Raw genomic sequence first — 16,199 nt, 5'->3', positions numbered from 1 at the left:
TGAGGTGAATAGATGGACTTTAGGTGAACTGTGAAACATTGTTTGATGGAACATGTTATAAAAAGTTTTGCTTATGTGGATTTTTATGGAGAGAAGTCTCATAGATTTCATTATGTTTTCAAAGTTGTCTATTCAAAAAAAAATTTAAGGGTCAACAGCTTAAAAGAAACTCTCATCATAACTTTTCCCTGAGCTTCCTCACCATCCATGACTACTGTAGTTAAGAAGGTTCCAGAAGCCAACAGCTGCTTTGCCCTGAACTTTACATTCCTGGGAGGGGTCACCACTTCTTGGGGTCTGGTTCTGAGCGCTGAAGGTTCATAAACATGATTTCATCTGTTTGCTCAAGGCTTATGGAGAGCACATAATGGAGGATCTGAACTGATCTGGAGTTGATGATGGAAGACTTCCCTGAGAAATGATGTTTAAGCTGAGATCTAGAGGAAGAGTGGGCATCGGTCAGGTGAAGGAAGTGGTGGTGTGTCTCCAGGCACATTGATCAGCATGTGGAAAAACTTCACGGTGGTCAGGAGCTGAAAAAAAAAAGCCAGTCTGGCTGGAGTCCAGAAAGGGAGGGGAGAAAAATGATGGGAGACAAGTCTAGAGAGGTAAGGACCAGATCTGTGGGCTAGGTTTTGGACTTTATTCTAAGCAATTCAAACCATGGAAGGACTTTAAATAGGGGAGTGACATGGCCAGATTTGAGTTTTAAAGATACTACTCTGGCTATTGTGTAGAGAATGGATTAAGAGTCAAGAATAAATGTGCTCATCTTTTTGTATTGATTTTAAAATCTCTTTATATATTAAGGACATTAATCTTTTATGCCATAAATATTTCATTATTTTCTGTGGATTGTTTTCTAATGATTAACTTTGTTTATGCTTTTATTGTACCATATTAAAGTTTTTAATCTTTAAGTTTGGATTAAGCATAAGTAGGTGTTAGCCAGGCAGAGGATATCAGAAAGTGTATTGTTGAGCAAACAATATAAGTAAAGAAAAATAGATATTCTTTAGGGACTGTGTCCATTAAAATGTGATAGGATGATAAAATTGATTTTCTTTATTCTAGGGCTATTTATGTTCAAATAACTAATACTATTAATTTATAATTTCAAACTTTATGATTTCTTTTAAAGTTGTTAAAGTGTGTTTTATGATCTATCTTGCTGAACATTCCAGCTGATCTTGAGAAGAAGATGTATTTTGTTGTTGGATGGAGTATTCTATAAATATCAATCAGGTCGGACTTGAGGACACAGGGAGGGGGAAGGGTAAGCTGGGACGAAGTGAGAAAGTGGCATGGACTAATATATACTACCAAATGTAAAATAGATAGCTAGTGGGAAGCAGCCGCATAGCACAGGGAGATCAGCTTAGTGCTTTGTGACCACCTAGAGGGGCGGGATAGGGAGGGTGGGAGGGAGACGCAAGAGGGAGGAGATATGGGGATATATGTATATGTATAGCTGATTCACTTGGTCATAAAGCAGAAACTAACACACCCTTGTAAAGCAATTATACTCCAATAAAGATGTTTAAAAAAATATATCAATCAGATCAAGTTGATTGATAGTGCTTTTCAAGTCAACTATATCCTTACTGATTTTCTGCATGCCAGATCTATCAGTTACTGACAGAAGGTTTTGAAACCTCCTACTATAATTGTGGGTTCGTCTTTTTCTCCTTTCAGTTCTATCAGTTTCGGCCTCAAGTATTTTGACACTCTGTTTTTAGGTGCATACACATTTCTTGGAGAACTGACTCCTTTATCGTTTTGAAGTGCCTTCCTTTATTACTGACAGTTTTCTTTGTTCTGAAATCTTTGTTTGAAATTAATATAGCTACTCCAGCTTTCTTTTGATCAGTGCTAACGTGGTATAACTTTCTCCATCCCTTTACTTTTTTTCTTTTTTTAATTAATTAATTAATTTAATTTATTTATTTTTGGCTGCAGTGGGTCTTTGTTGCTGCACGCAGGTTGTGGTGAGCGGGGGCCACTCTTTGCTGCGGCGCGTGGGCCTCTCACTGCGGTGGCTTCTCTCGTTGCGGAGTATGGGCTCTAGGCACGCAGGCTTCCGTAGTTGTGGCTTGCAGGTTCTAGAGCACAGCAGGCCCAGTAGCTGTGGTGCACGGACCTCACTGCTCCACGCCTTGTGGGAACTTCCCGGACCAGGGCTCGAACCCATGCCTCCTGCATTGGCAGGCGGATTCCCAACCACTGCGCCACCAGGGAAGCCCTCCATCCCTTTACTTTTTTTTTTTTTTTTAATAATTTCCTCCTCCTTTTAGCTACTTTTATTTTTATTTATTTATTTATTTTTGGTTGTGCTGGGTCTTCGATTCGTGCGAGGGCTTTCTCTAGTTGCGGCAAGTGGGGGCCACTCCTCATCGCGGTGCGGGGACCGCTCTTCATCGCGGTGCGCGGGCCTTTCACCATCGCGGCCCCTCCCGCCGCGGGGCACAGGCTCCAGACGCGCAGGCTCAGCAGCTGTGGCTCACGGGCCCAGCCGCTCCGCGGCATGTGGGATCTTCCCAGACCAGGGCCCGAACCCGCGTCCCCCGCATTAGCAGGCAGATTCCCAACCACCGCGCCACCAGGGAAGCCCCATTCCTTTACTTTTAACCTGTTGGAATCTTTATATTTAAAATGTGTTTCTTGTAGACAACATATACTTCAGTCTTTTTTTTTTTAATCCACTCTGACGATCTCTGTCTTTTAATTGGTGTATTAAGGCGTTCACATTTAAAGTGATTGCTGATGTATTTGGGTTAATATCAACTGTGTTTGTAACTATTTTCTATTCATTGCCAGATGCTTCTTGTTTCTGCATTCTCTGGTTTTAAATGAGTGGTTTTACATGATTCTTTTTATCTCCTCTTTTAGCATATCAATAAAAAATTCTTCTTAAAACTTTTTAAGTGGTTGTCTTAGAGTTAACAGTACTGTGTGTGTGTGTATATATATATATATATATATATATATATATATACATATATATATATATATTTAAAATATATATTTATTTATTTGGCTACACTGGGTCTTAGTTGTGGCACATGGGATCTTTGTTGCCGAGTGTGGGATCTTTAGTTGTGGCAGGCGGGATCTTTTTAGTTGCAGCATGCGAGACCTAGTTCCCTGACCAGGGATCGAACCCAGGCCCCCTGCAATGGGAGTGTGGAGTCTTAACCACTGGACTGCAAAGGAAGTCCCATCAGTACTGTATATATTTTTAACTAAACTAAATCCACCTTCAAATGATACTATTCCTGCTTCAGTTGTAGTGTAGGAACCTTAAAAACAGTGTTCCCAATTCTTCCCTCCCATCCTTTGTGACATTGCTGTCATTCATTTCACTTATCCATGTGCAATAATCATTAAATACATTGTTATTATTGTTACTTTAAATAATTATCTTTTAGATCAATTAAGAATAAGAAGAATAAGATTTTATTTTACCATCATTTATTCCTCCTCTGACACCCTCCCTTGCTTTATGTAGATGCAAGTTTCTGATGCATATCATTGTGCTTTGCCTGAAAAATGTCTTTCACCATTTCTTGCAAGGAAAGTCAGCTGACAATGAACTCCCTTGGTTGTCGGTCTAAGAAAGTTCTTTATTTCTTCTTCATTTTTGAAAGATAATTTTGTTGAATATAGAATTCTAGGTTGGTGAGTTTTCCCCAACTAATTTAAATATTTTATGCTACATTCTTGCTTGCATACTTTTTGATGAGAAGTTTCCTATAATTTTTACTCCTGTTCCTCTATAGGAAAGCTACTTTTTCCTCCTTTGGTTTCTTTCAAGATTTTGTTTTTGGTTTTCTTCAGTTTGAATATGATATGATTAGATATAGTTTGTTTGTTTTGTCTTGTTTTTGTTTTTTGGCCTTTATCGTGCTTGGGTGTTTTTTTTTTTTTTTTTGCTGCACCTTGCAGCTTTTGGGACCCTAGTTCCCCAACCAGGGATCGAACCCTCACCCTCAGCAGTGAAAGCGTGAAGTCCTAACCACTGGACAGCCAGGGAATTCCCTGTACTTGGTCTTTTAGATTTGGTTTCTGTCATTCATTTTGGAAAATTCTCAGCCATTATTACTTCAACTATTATTACCTCAAATATTTCTTCTGATACTTTCTCCCTTTTTCTTCTAGCATTCAATTCACAGGCATATTACATCTTTAAAGATTATTCTACAATTCTTGGATTTTCTGTTCTGTTTTTCTTTTCATTTTGTTTGGGAATTTTCTATTAACCTGTCTTCAAGCTAACTGATAATTTTCTTAGCCAGGTGTAATCTACTGATGAGCCCATTAGGGTCATTCTTTGCTTCCATTACAGTGGGGTGGGTTTTTTTTTCCTGACTTATTTCTCTTTTTTTCCATTACAGTGCTTTTGATTTCTTTCTACTTACATTACCTGTCTTGGCATGTTGCCTACTTTTCCCATGATATCCTTGAACATATTAATCACAGTTATTTTAATTCCATGTCTGATAATTCCATGATCTATGTCATATCTGAGTCTGGTCCTGATGTTTACTTTGTCTCTTTAGACTGTGTTTTTCCTTGCCTTTTAGTGTGCCTTGTAATTTTCTGCTGAAAGCCAGACAAGTTGTATCAGGTAATAGGAATTGAGGTGAACAGGTCTTCAGTGTGTGGGTTTATGCTACTCTGACTAGGAGTTAGGACTTGTTCAATGTTTGTTGTAGCTATGGGCGCCAGAGACTTTAGAATGCTCTAGGGTCCTTGTTTTTGTCTCCTCTCTTGACATTGGGCTTCCCTAAGTACTTCTACATCAGAGAGTCTGTGTCTTGCAGCTCTTTCAGCTGTAATCCGCCATTACTATATTGGAGCCCTGTTGGTGCAGGAAAGGGGGATGTTCCATCATCTTCCGGTTAAATCTCTTTTAATGGGTCTTTTAGTGGGTCTGTGTCCCTGGCTTGTGACTTCACCAATGTTCTTCTTGTGCAGATTTTTACCTGCCTTAAGTGACACAGGAAGGCTAGAGGGGGCTCAAGTGAGAGGAATGCCCTCCCTTCATGGCTTTGGGACAAGGCTCAGGTACAGTCTTCTCTCTGCAGAAGAGGCCTTTGTTACAGCGAAGGGTTTGGGCATATTTCACAAGGATTACTCTTTCCTTCCCCTTGCAAGAGCCATGAGGATATTTTTAAATCTTTCCTGTGAGAACCTGGTGGGTTTCCTGGAGGTCAAGTCCGTGAAAGTGTGGGACCCTCCTAAGACTGTGGCTCCCAGGAGTTTCACTCTCACAAGAGTCCATGTTCAGCCTCCAGCAGTTCCTCAAAATTACTGTTGCAGGAAGGGGGACCCCTTCCAGGGCCCGAGAGTGGGCTCTTGTCTAACACTCAGGCATGAATTGTCCGAGGAGACACACGTGCTGACAAAGCAAGAGACTTTATTGGGAAGGGGTGCCTGGGCAGAGAGCAGGAGGGTAAGGGAACCCAGGAGAACTGCTCTGCCACGTGGCTCGCAGTCTCGGGTTTTATGGTAATGGGATTAGTTTCCGGGTTGTCTCTGGCCAATCACTCTGACTCAGGGTCCTTCCTGGTGGTGCGCTCATCCCTCAGCTGAGATGGATTCCAGCGAGGAGGATTCTGGGAGGTTGGTAGAACTGGTATCTCCTCTCTCCTTTTGACCTTTCCCGAATTCTTCCGGTTGGTGGTGGCTTGTTAGTTCTGAGTTCCTTACCAGGACCTCCCGTTGCAAGATAACTCATGCAGATGGTTACTGTGGTGCCTGACCAGGATGGGCAGTATCAGTCAGTGGTTCCCCTAACATTACCATTTAAGAGTTCCTATCAGTTCATGGCTCCAGTGCCTTTTGCTCCAGGGAAGCTGATCTCGGCCGTGACTTTCTGGATTCATCTGTCTCTCCAGATTTCAGGGTAGCAGTTTTCCCTGCAGACTCAGGTCTCTGATGGGTCCAAGAAAAGCAGTTGATTTTTAGTTTGTCCTGCTTTTTCCTGTAAGGATGGGAGTGATGACTTCCAACTCTTACCTATCAGAGTTAAAACGAGTCCTTCATTTAGAATTAGAGTATCATCTTTCCTGGGAAAAATACCAAAAAACAAAACAAAATAAATACAAAAATCAACCAGCCAAACAAACAAACAAACAGAAGTTTGATTTCCAATCTCTTTTTCTGGGCTTCATGCCTTCTGGACCTTTTTGTAACATTTTATTTTATTTTATTTATTTATTTTTTTTTAAAGAAATTCACGTTCTTTATTTATTTATTTATTTATGACTGTGTTGAGTCTTCGTTTCTGTGCGAGGACTTTCTCCAGCTGCGGCAAGTGGGGACCACTCTTCATCGCGGTGCGCGGGCCTCTCACCATCGCGGCCTCTCTTGTTGCGGAGCACAGGCTCCAGACGCGCAGGCTCAGTAATTGTGGCTCACGGGCCCAGTTGCTCCGTGGCATGTGGGATCTTCCCAGACCAGGGCTCGAACCCGTGTCCCCTGCATTGGCAGGCAGATTCTCAACCACTGCACCACCAGGGAAGCCCTTTTGTAACATTTTAAATCAACATAATGATTTTCAAAGACACCTTATTCTCACAGTAATTACATTTTGGATTGGTATGTTTTTAATATTTGGAGCTGCTCAAGTGTCATTGGAAAGTACATTTGTTACTTGAAAACTGGGTTTGCCTCTTGAGCGGGTGTCTAAGAAAAGACACAACCAAGCCAAAGTGTGGGAGAAGGAAGGATTTATTACTTGCAGCAACTAAGGAGAACACTGGGGATCTTTCCCAAAGCAGTGCTTCTCCGAACAGCAAAATTGGGAAAATTTTAAGCTAAGGGTGCATGCATGTTCATGAAGCGGCTTGAGCAGAGGAGAATTCAGCATAGAATTGGGTCGACAGAGTCCAGGCTCTAGTTGATTGAGGTCATGATGGTCGGCAAATGTCAGCATCATCATTCCTTAAGTTCCTGTTAGTCTGGTGGTTGATTGCTTAAGGGGGTTTGGATCTTGCAAAACAGCTCAAGAACGTCCTTTAGGCTAATCTTTACTTTCAAAACAGAACTGGGAGTCTTTGTAACTGATATATTGCCTCTGATATGGTTAAGTTATCTCTCTGGGCTGGTAATAGCTGTTTGTTCTTACATTCTTTATTCCTCTTAAAATCATTAACTACTGAGACCTATTCTGCAAGGGTGAGCATTGTGGTCAGGCTTAGGTCACAGAATGACTTAGGCCTAAAATGCCTTTTTTATGTCAAGAAAGCTATGTCTGGTTCTCTGCCTCTGGGGACCCCCAACCCTATCTGCCTACACATTAGCAGACCTATCTCAGGATAGTGATTCATTTTATGGAGATTTTTAAAGTGACATTTTCTTACAATGCAATGAAATAAAATTCATATTTTATGGCAAGATAAGAAAAATTCAGACCTAACATATTTCTCTGCCTGTTTGGGTCTCCTCCCTCCCTTTTAGCATGTATCATGCATCTGCATTACCCAGACCTCCTTAGACAATAACATTCCTTCTTAATCTTGTAAGTGGTCACGATGACCCATTACTCGCTTTGTACGTGCAGATCTGGATTGTGTAAACTATCAATACTTCATTTGATGTATAACCCTTTGTCTCAGAAACACATATAACAGTCCTCAGAGCTTTCTGAAAGACTGTCTCCCAGGTTATAATCCTTAGATTGTCTTGAATAAAATTATCTGTTCCTTTCTTAGATCAACTAAGTCCGTGTGCAGCAACGAAGACCCAACGCAGCCAAAAAAAAAATTTAAAAATAAAAAAAAAAAATTTTTTTTTGATTCAGTTTTTTGTCGACAATTGTCTCCATGTGCTGAGGAGGTAATTTATTTGCACATGGACTCTCTGACGCCATGTTTCCTTGAAGAGGCAGAGAGGCAATTACACTGCAAATCCAGCTTTGTTGCCAACTGCTTATTCCCCGTTCTGGGGTCTGCCTCTTGGTCCAGCTCCCTCTGTTGGGAAATGGAGTTAGAATTCTACTAGGGCATGGGGTTCTCAGAGTCTCTTCTTTCAGCCCTTGATTTCAGGGTCGGTGACTATTTGAATTTTCTGTGCTCAGTTTCCCTTCCTTATCTCTGCACAACTCCAGTGATCAGTGGTGTTGGGTTATGTGGGTTCAGTTGCCTTTGCTTTTGTGGTTTGCAAAACCACATTTTTATATTAATGGCAGGTTATGTCCACCCTGAGAAATTTATCTCTATCAGCATCTCCCTGTTAGATGGGATTCTTACGAGCACTCATTTACATTTTAATAGGAAGCTTTCGGTTCTTTGTCTGGGAAAGACAATCACTTTTGGTGGATTCCCTTTCCATATCTGTCATGACTGAACTAACGACATTAAAGAATTTTATCTTTTTCACTTCATTTTTATTTATTTATTTATTTATTTATTTTTGGCAGTGTTGGGTCTTCGTTTCTGTGCGAGGGCTTTCTCTTGTTGTGGCAAGTGGGGGCCACTCTTCATCGCGGTGCACGGGCCTCTCATTATCGCGGCCTCTCTTGTTGCGGAGCACAGGCTCCAGACGCGCAGGCTCAGTAGTTGTGGCTCACGGGCCCAGTTGCTCCGTGGCATGTGGGATCTTCCCAGACCAGGGCTCGAACCCGTGTCCCCTGCATCGGCAGGCGGATTCTCAACCACTGCGCCACCAGGGAAGCCCCTTCACTTCATTTTGAAAGTTTTAAACAAAGCAACAGGGACTTCCAGTGGTTAAGACACCGTGCTTCCAATGCAGGGAGCGCGGGTTCGAGCCCTGGTCAGGGAACTAAGATCCCACATGCCATGTGGCTTGGCCAAAAAACCCAAAAAACAAAGCAATAAATGCCTATAGTCAAAACCAGAATGGTATATTAAAGAAAAAAAAAAAATAGAAAGGAAAATAAAATGGTGAGAAAGGGCTCTTCTCTCCACTACCAATCTCTCTTCTCCTTTAAGGCAAACCCTTTTTAGCTCTTTCTCGTTTTTAGTTCCTACGTTTTTGGTTTATCAACTACAGACACTTGCTGTTGACTTGTACCCCTATATTTCCCCTGCTCATCCTTCTTGATATAGTTATGCCACTGTCTTCCGTTCTTTCACTAGTTAACTCTGCCGTTTCGTGTAACAGACTGAAACCTCCATTTCTTGCTTCATTAATCGTAGATTGTACCTTTTTAGTCCCCAAGATGTAAGATGAATAATTAGCACCCCCATCCTTCCTTTCACTTCTCTTCCCCTTACATTTCCCAACCTCTATCAGATATACTTTAAAAAATAGCCTTTTAGAATTATTTTATGCTTATAGAAGAGTTACACAAATAGTATAGAAAGTTCTTTTATACTCCGTACCCAGTTTCCCCTACTATTAACCTTTGCACATTTGTCACAGTTTTGAACCAATATTGATGTATTATCATTAACTAAAGTCCATACTTTGTTTGTATGTCCTTATTTTTTAACCTAATGTCTTCATTCTGTTCCAGGCCCCAATCCATGGTATCACATTATATTGAATTGTTATGTTTCCTTAGGCTTCCTCAGACTATGAAAATTACTCAGACTTGCTTTATTTTTGATGACCTTGACAGTTTTGAGGAGTATTGGTCAGGTATTTTGTAAAATGTTTTCAATTTGGATTTGTCTGACACTTTTCTCATGATTAGTGTGGGATTATGTCATTATCAATTTATCATATCAAGAGAATGTGGTATCAGTATGACTTATTGATGGTTTAAACCTGGATCATCTGACTGAGGTTGTGTTTTTCAGGTTTACCCACTGACATTTATCTCCTCTTTAAAATCCTTCTTTTTTTTTTGGAATACTTCATTCTTTTCTGGAACTAAGATTCCTAGGATTCCAGGGTCCTAGCTCTAGGGTTATCTTGTACATTTCTTTTTCCCTCTTTTTTTATTGAAGTATAGTTGATTTACAATGTTGTATTAGTTCCAGGTGTACAGCAAAGTGATTATATATATAAAAGCAGATTCTTTTCCATACACGTTATCGCAAGATATTGAATATAGTCCCCTGTGCTATACAGTAGGACCTTGTTGTTTATCTATTTTATATACAGTAGTGTGTATCTGTTAATTAGGGTTATCTTATACATTTCTACCCGAGACTTAGAATCAGTCATTTCTCTAAGAACCCCTGGTTCCTTTTGTTGGAGAAAGTATTAGGAACAAGATCTGGGTGCTTGATATGTTCGTTGTTACTGAGATATTGTCAGGGGTACTTTAAAAAAATAATTAATTAATTTATGGCTGCGTTGGGTCTTCGTTGCTGCGTGCGGGCTTTCTCTTACTGTGGCGAGCAGGGACTTCTCTTTGTTGCGGTGCGTGGGCTCCTCATTGCGGTGGCTTCTCTTGTTGCGGAGCATGGGCTCTAGGCCTGTGGGCTTCCGTAGTTGTGGCACACGGGCTCAGTAGTTGTGGCTTGCGGGCTCTAGAGCTCAGGCTCAGTAGTTGTGGCGCACGGGCTTAGTTGCTCCGTGGCATGTGGGATCTTGCTGGACCAGGGCTCGAACCTGTGTCCCCTGCACTGGCAGGTGGGTTCTTAACCCCTGCGCCACCAGGGAAGTCCCTGTCAGGTGTACTTTTGCTTTTAAAGTTTCTCAACTGATAGAAAGAATGTATTTTATGTAATCATAGTAATATAATATGTAACTATACTATAATCTTTTGTGATTCTTTATAGACTTATTCTAAAATTTGAATCCTTTTCCAAACGCTGGTATTTAAACTGCTATAGGTAGGCAAATACAGTTTACTCGCAGAGGCAGATAGTACATTACGATTATGTTTTCATTTCATTTTCAAAGGCTTATATCAGCAAGCTCAAAAAAGATTATTCTTATAATACCCCCATTGCTCAAAATCATGCATTGTTTTAATATGTACGTGGTTTTTTTTTTTTTGTATATTTGTTGTCTTTTCTCTGATGTTTATGATTGCCTTTCTTTTTGCTTGTTGGAAGAGGAGATACATTCCTTTTTTTTATTGTATCTCCCAGATTTTCCATCTTTTTTGCCTTTCTTTTTCTGCGGTATTCATTCCATTCCTTTTATGAATCTCAGTGACTTCCCGGTCTGATATGGACTGGTTTCTTTGTATTTAGATAATGACTTTCTTATATTTATTTCCTTTTCCTTGAGTGTTTAATTGCTTTTAAAAATTGAATTCTGGGCCTTCATCACATGCTCAAGGCTCGTTTTCCAAGTTCACTTCTATGCTCTCTCATAACCTCTCTGCTCTAGGACTTTATTTTCCTGCTGCAATCTGAGCTGGCTGCTTTCTGGGCCTGCTGCATAGCTGTCACTCGGGTGTTTTCTTTCAGTTTTATTCCCATGTGGATTCTGTATTCCCTGTGATTCATACCTTCCTCCTCTTTCTTTGTTTACCCCCTCATGAACTTGGCTTACTTTTCTTGGTTTACTTCTCATGAATAAGTATTTGAGGAAGTTACTTGAGAATGTACTCAAATAACTTCTTAAGAAAGGGGACATGGGAGGTGAACTTCCTGAGTCTTGATATATCTGAAAATGTGTTTGTTTTCCTCTTACTCAATTTCAGCTGAATTTGGAATTCCAGGTTGAAGACTATTTCCCCCAAGTTTGAAGACATTACCGCAATGTCTTCAGGTACACTAACCGGAGTTAGCGTTGCTAATTGGAAGTGTTGCCAGCAGAAAGTCTGTTGCCAGACTAATTCCTCAGCTTTGGAAATGAGCTGTTTTATTATTTGTTTTTCTTTGGCAGCTTTTAGGATCTTGTCTTGATCCACGGTTTTCTGAAATTTCACATTAATTTATCTAATTGTATACCTTTTTTTTTTAATATTTATTTATTTGGTTACACCGGGTCTTGGTTGCGGCACGCGGGCTCCTGAGTTGCGGCAGGAGAGCTCCTTAGTTGTGACATGTGAACTCCCAGTTGCTGGATACACATGGGATCATACTCCTAGGCAAGGGATCAAACCCGGAACCCCTGCATGGGGAGCACCGAGTCTCACAAACTAGATTAGCAGGAAAGTCCATTGCTAGATCTATTTTTATCACAGAAATATCAGCCTTGTTTATTCCCACAAGGCCTCAAAAAATTGAGGCAACAGTCATGCTTTTCCCTCCCTATATGAATCTTTAGTAAAAAGCAAAAGACTCATTCGATTATGAAGAGAAGCACGAGTATAGATTGTATACCTTTTTTTTTTTTTTTCATTTATTTACTTATTTATTTGGCTTAGTTGTTCCGCAGCATGTGGGATCTTCCCAGACCAGGGCTCAAACCCATGTCCCCTGCATTGGCAGACAGACTCCCAACCACTGCACCACCAGGGAAGCCCCTGTATACCTTTTTATATCTACTGTGCTAGGTGCTCTGTAGACCCTTTCAGTTTGAAGATGTGTGTCTCCTTTTTCTTTGGGTAATTCTCTTGATTTAACCTTTTTCTCCCTTTAACTATTGATATCCAGAATCAACTCCATGATGATTTAATGCTGCAAAAAGTTGTGAAAGGAGGAGATGGGATGGCCTTTCTAGCATTAAAGATGCAGCAACATCTCTCCCCTAGTGAAGGGCCTGGCTCAGTTCCCGTGATCAATCTCTGGGCTCTTGGCGTGAGTGAGAAATACATTATAGGAAGGAGCAGCCTGTATATGTAGCTGCCTGTCCTTTCCCCCAAATCCACCCCCTCCCCCAACAAGCTTGGATGAGGATGGAGGTTATGAGTCATATTGACCTAGGAGGAACAATGGTGCCGTCTCCTTCCTTGGGGCTTTGGAGAAGATCATTCATTCATTCATTCATTCTTAGCCAGGCACTGTGCTAAGTGCTGGGGATAAACAGATAAAAGAGCCTCTCGGTTTCTGCCTCTGAAGAGCTGACAGTCTACTAGGTGTGACTAACAGATACAGAAAGAGCATACCATGTGATAAGGGCCATGATGGGATGTCAGGGAGACAGCGTAGCACTGAAGTCAGCAGTCTGAATCCCAGCTCTGCCATTTGTTATCTGGACGACTCTATTATTTCACTTTGCTAATCTTCACTTTCCTCTTTCATGGGGTTGTCGTGAGGATTAAATGAAATAAGGCATGGGAAATGCTCATCTCAGTACCTGGTAAATATTGAGAATAATAATATTGAGAATAACACGTGCTGCTAGTCTGGAGAAGATGGTGATCATCTCTCTGCCTGGAGATGAGGAGGAGGGTGGGAGTCAGGGAGGGTTTCATCCAGGAAGGGATCTCCAAGCACTGACACTTCTTTCCTGAGAAAGACCCCCAGGGACTTCCCTGGCCGTCCGGTGGTTAAGACTTCGCCTTCCAATGCAGGGGGTGCGGGTTTGATCCCTGGTCGGGGAACTAGATCCCACATGCCTCGCGGCAAAAAACCCAAAAAACATAAATCAGAAGCAATATTGTAACAAATTCAATAAAGACTAAAAATGGTCCATATCAAAAAAAAAATCTTAAAAAAAAAAAAAGGCCCCCAGATGGTATCTTCCCTTGTCCCAGAACTCCAAAGAGTCACATTTTTGACCATTGACAAGAGCCTCCAATGAGGGAAATTCACTCTAAGGCCACTGGGGTAACTTAACCATGGTACCAGATTTCTGCTGCCTTGGCTTCTTTATTGGGTACTTTCTGGGAGATGCAAGGATGAATAATGCATAAACCTGCATTATGATCACCATCTGCCAGACTCTTTTGCAGGTATTGTCTAATTTAATCTAACCCAATAATCCTCTGGAGGAGGCTACTCTTCTTCTGGTTTTATGGATGGTGGAAGTGAGCTCAGTTCAGGGACATTAAATTAATCACCGAGATCATGCAGATAGCAGACAGAACTGAGATTTGGTCCTTGCTGTGTGGCCGCAGGCTGATATGCATTTCACATCCTGCAACTGCCTCATTCGCATAGAATCATCAATCAAGAATTGTGGGGACTTCCCTGGTGGCGCAGTGGTTACGAATCCACCTGCCAATGCAGGGGGCACGGGTTCGAGCCCTGGTCCGGGAAGATCCCACATGCCGTGGAGCAAATAAGCCTGTGCACCACAAGTACTGAGCCTGCACTCTAGGGCCCACGAGCCACAACTACTGAGCCCGCGAGCCATAACTACTGAAGCCCATGTGCCACAACTACTGAAGCCCGCGCACCTAGAGCCCGTGCTCCACAACAAGAGAAGCCACAGCAATGAGAAGCCTGCGCACCGCAATGAAGAGTAGCCCCAGGAAAAAAAAAAAAAAAGAGTAGCCCCCGTTCTTCACAACTAGAGAAACACTGCACGCAGCAACGAAGACCCAGCACAGCCAAAAATAAATAAATAAATGAAATAAACTTATAAAAAGAAAAAAAAGAATTGTGACTCAGGAAGGGACCTTAGAGATTCACTCAGTGCTTTAAGATCCGTCACTGGGAACACTCTCTGACATACACTACTTTTTCTAAGTTCCAACCTTTCCTGCCACTCAGTCAGGGTCGGGGGAGGAAAAGCTAAGGGGGTCTGCCTCTCTAGAGGCACAGAAGTGCTGGTGGTTTTGCCGCATCTGCTCCAGCACCCCCATTCCTGGCACACACAGGGGATTGCCACAAAGTTCTGAGCAATGTCCCAGTGCCTTTCTGACCTGGAATCTGGGCAAGTGTGGTGACCCCCAGGGGCTGGGACCCACAAGCCGGTGGTCCTTCTACTGGCCATCAGTCCTGGGGTGCTGTCCTGTCTCGTGCACAGACCAGCTGCACAGCCCACTGGGCCCTGGAGCGTCCAGGCAGGCTCCCTACTGAGCCCAAAATCCTTCGTAACTTACTGTCTCCTCCTTGTGGACATTTGTCCCCAGCGGGCTCACAGAAGCTGGCAGCTGTGCTGTCAGAGGACTGTAAGGTCAGAAGCCCCGGGGGAGATCGGGGGAGATGGGCTGCGTTTGCCCAGTAGTCAGGCAAGACGATGAAGGGAGCGAAGTTCACCTGCGCTTCACTCGGCTACCCTCTCTGCTCCATCTTTTCCTGCTTGTGTAACTTAGGCCCCTTTGCACATAAGAAATATACTTTTAGGAAGTGAAGGTACCTGTCATTTACATCTTAATATGCTTTTCAGTGCACATATCACCTTTTGGGAAGGGATTTGTTCTTTAGGCTTCAGCCTTGGCTGTGAGAATTAAAAGATTTTATCCATAGTTAGCAGCAGGTGTGTGTTGTACATCTCTGTGTAGGAGGCATCATATTTTTTTGAGGGTCTTTCTTTGCTGAAATCACACACCACCTGGCCATGATCCTATGCCAGCAGGCCCTCTTATGCAGCCTGCCACCTGCTTGCAAGGATCAGCAGATTCAGTTTCAGGTATTTTTCAGAAGAGGCAGAAGGTACTCTGGGCTCCTATGTGTTCCCTCTCCTTTGTGATTTTCTCCTCAAGGCACACAACTGAACGTCAAAACTGGGAAGAGGAGAATTCAATCCCTCCTTCCAAGAGCTGATAATGCAAGGATCTTAAGCTATTTATTCATCTATTAACCTAATTTTTCTTTCAGTTGAACTTCAGGGTGCACAGAATTGGGATAATCAAAATAATTGAATTCTAGCACATTCATCATTCATCCATGAATGATTCCCTCCCTCCCTCCCTCCCTCCCTTTCTTCCTTTCTTCCTCCCTCCCTCCCTTCCTTCCTTCCTTCCTTCTTTCATTGTAATGCAATAAGAACCTGTAAACCCAAACCAAAAACTAGGACCTTGACAATGACCTATATTTAATCATATTCCCTCTACCCATCCTACCCATACTTTTGTCTCCTGCATCTGAGGTTATGATCATCCCAATCCCTGTGTCCATCACTTCCTTCTTTCCTTTTTAAATATAGTTTTGTTGCATCTATATGCATGTCTCAAAATACATTTTTTATTTTAGTTTTTTTTGACTTAAGATTATATTGCTAAGATTCTTCTATATTTTTGCTTTTTGCTGTCGTTTGTTGTTTTGACTGCTGTGTATGTTTGGTTGACTGGATAGACCACATTTTTTAAAATCTGTTCTCCTACTGAAGGACACTTGGGCTGTTCCTGGTTTTTATCTGTTGTGTGCAACGCTGCTGTAAACTGTCTCATAAATGCCTCTTGTACATGTGCAAGCGTTTCTCTTTATTTCTCCATCTGAGAAGTATTTATTCAAACCCACCACATGTGCTGCCCTGGTCATCGTGGCATT

At 41.9% G+C, this 16,199-nt stretch overlaps 1 non-coding gene across 1 annotated transcript; it reads right to left on the bottom strand.

The window, feature by feature from the left end:
• Window positions 1-12,068: 12,068 nt before the first annotated feature.
• On the bottom strand, window positions 12,069-12,187 carry LOC118887610. Its single transcript, XR_005018085.1, has one exon. It is a non-coding gene; the product is annotated as a U5 spliceosomal RNA (small nuclear RNA).
• Window positions 12,188-16,199: the final 4,012 nt, after the last annotated feature.

The sequence above is a fragment of the Balaenoptera musculus genome, chromosome 20, assembly GCF_009873245.2.
Source record: "Balaenoptera musculus isolate JJ_BM4_2016_0621 chromosome 20, mBalMus1.pri.v3, whole genome shotgun sequence".
NCBI lineage: Eukaryota > Metazoa > Chordata > Mammalia > Artiodactyla > Balaenopteridae > Balaenoptera > Balaenoptera musculus.
This window is presented reverse-complemented; position numbering and strand designations above follow the sequence as displayed.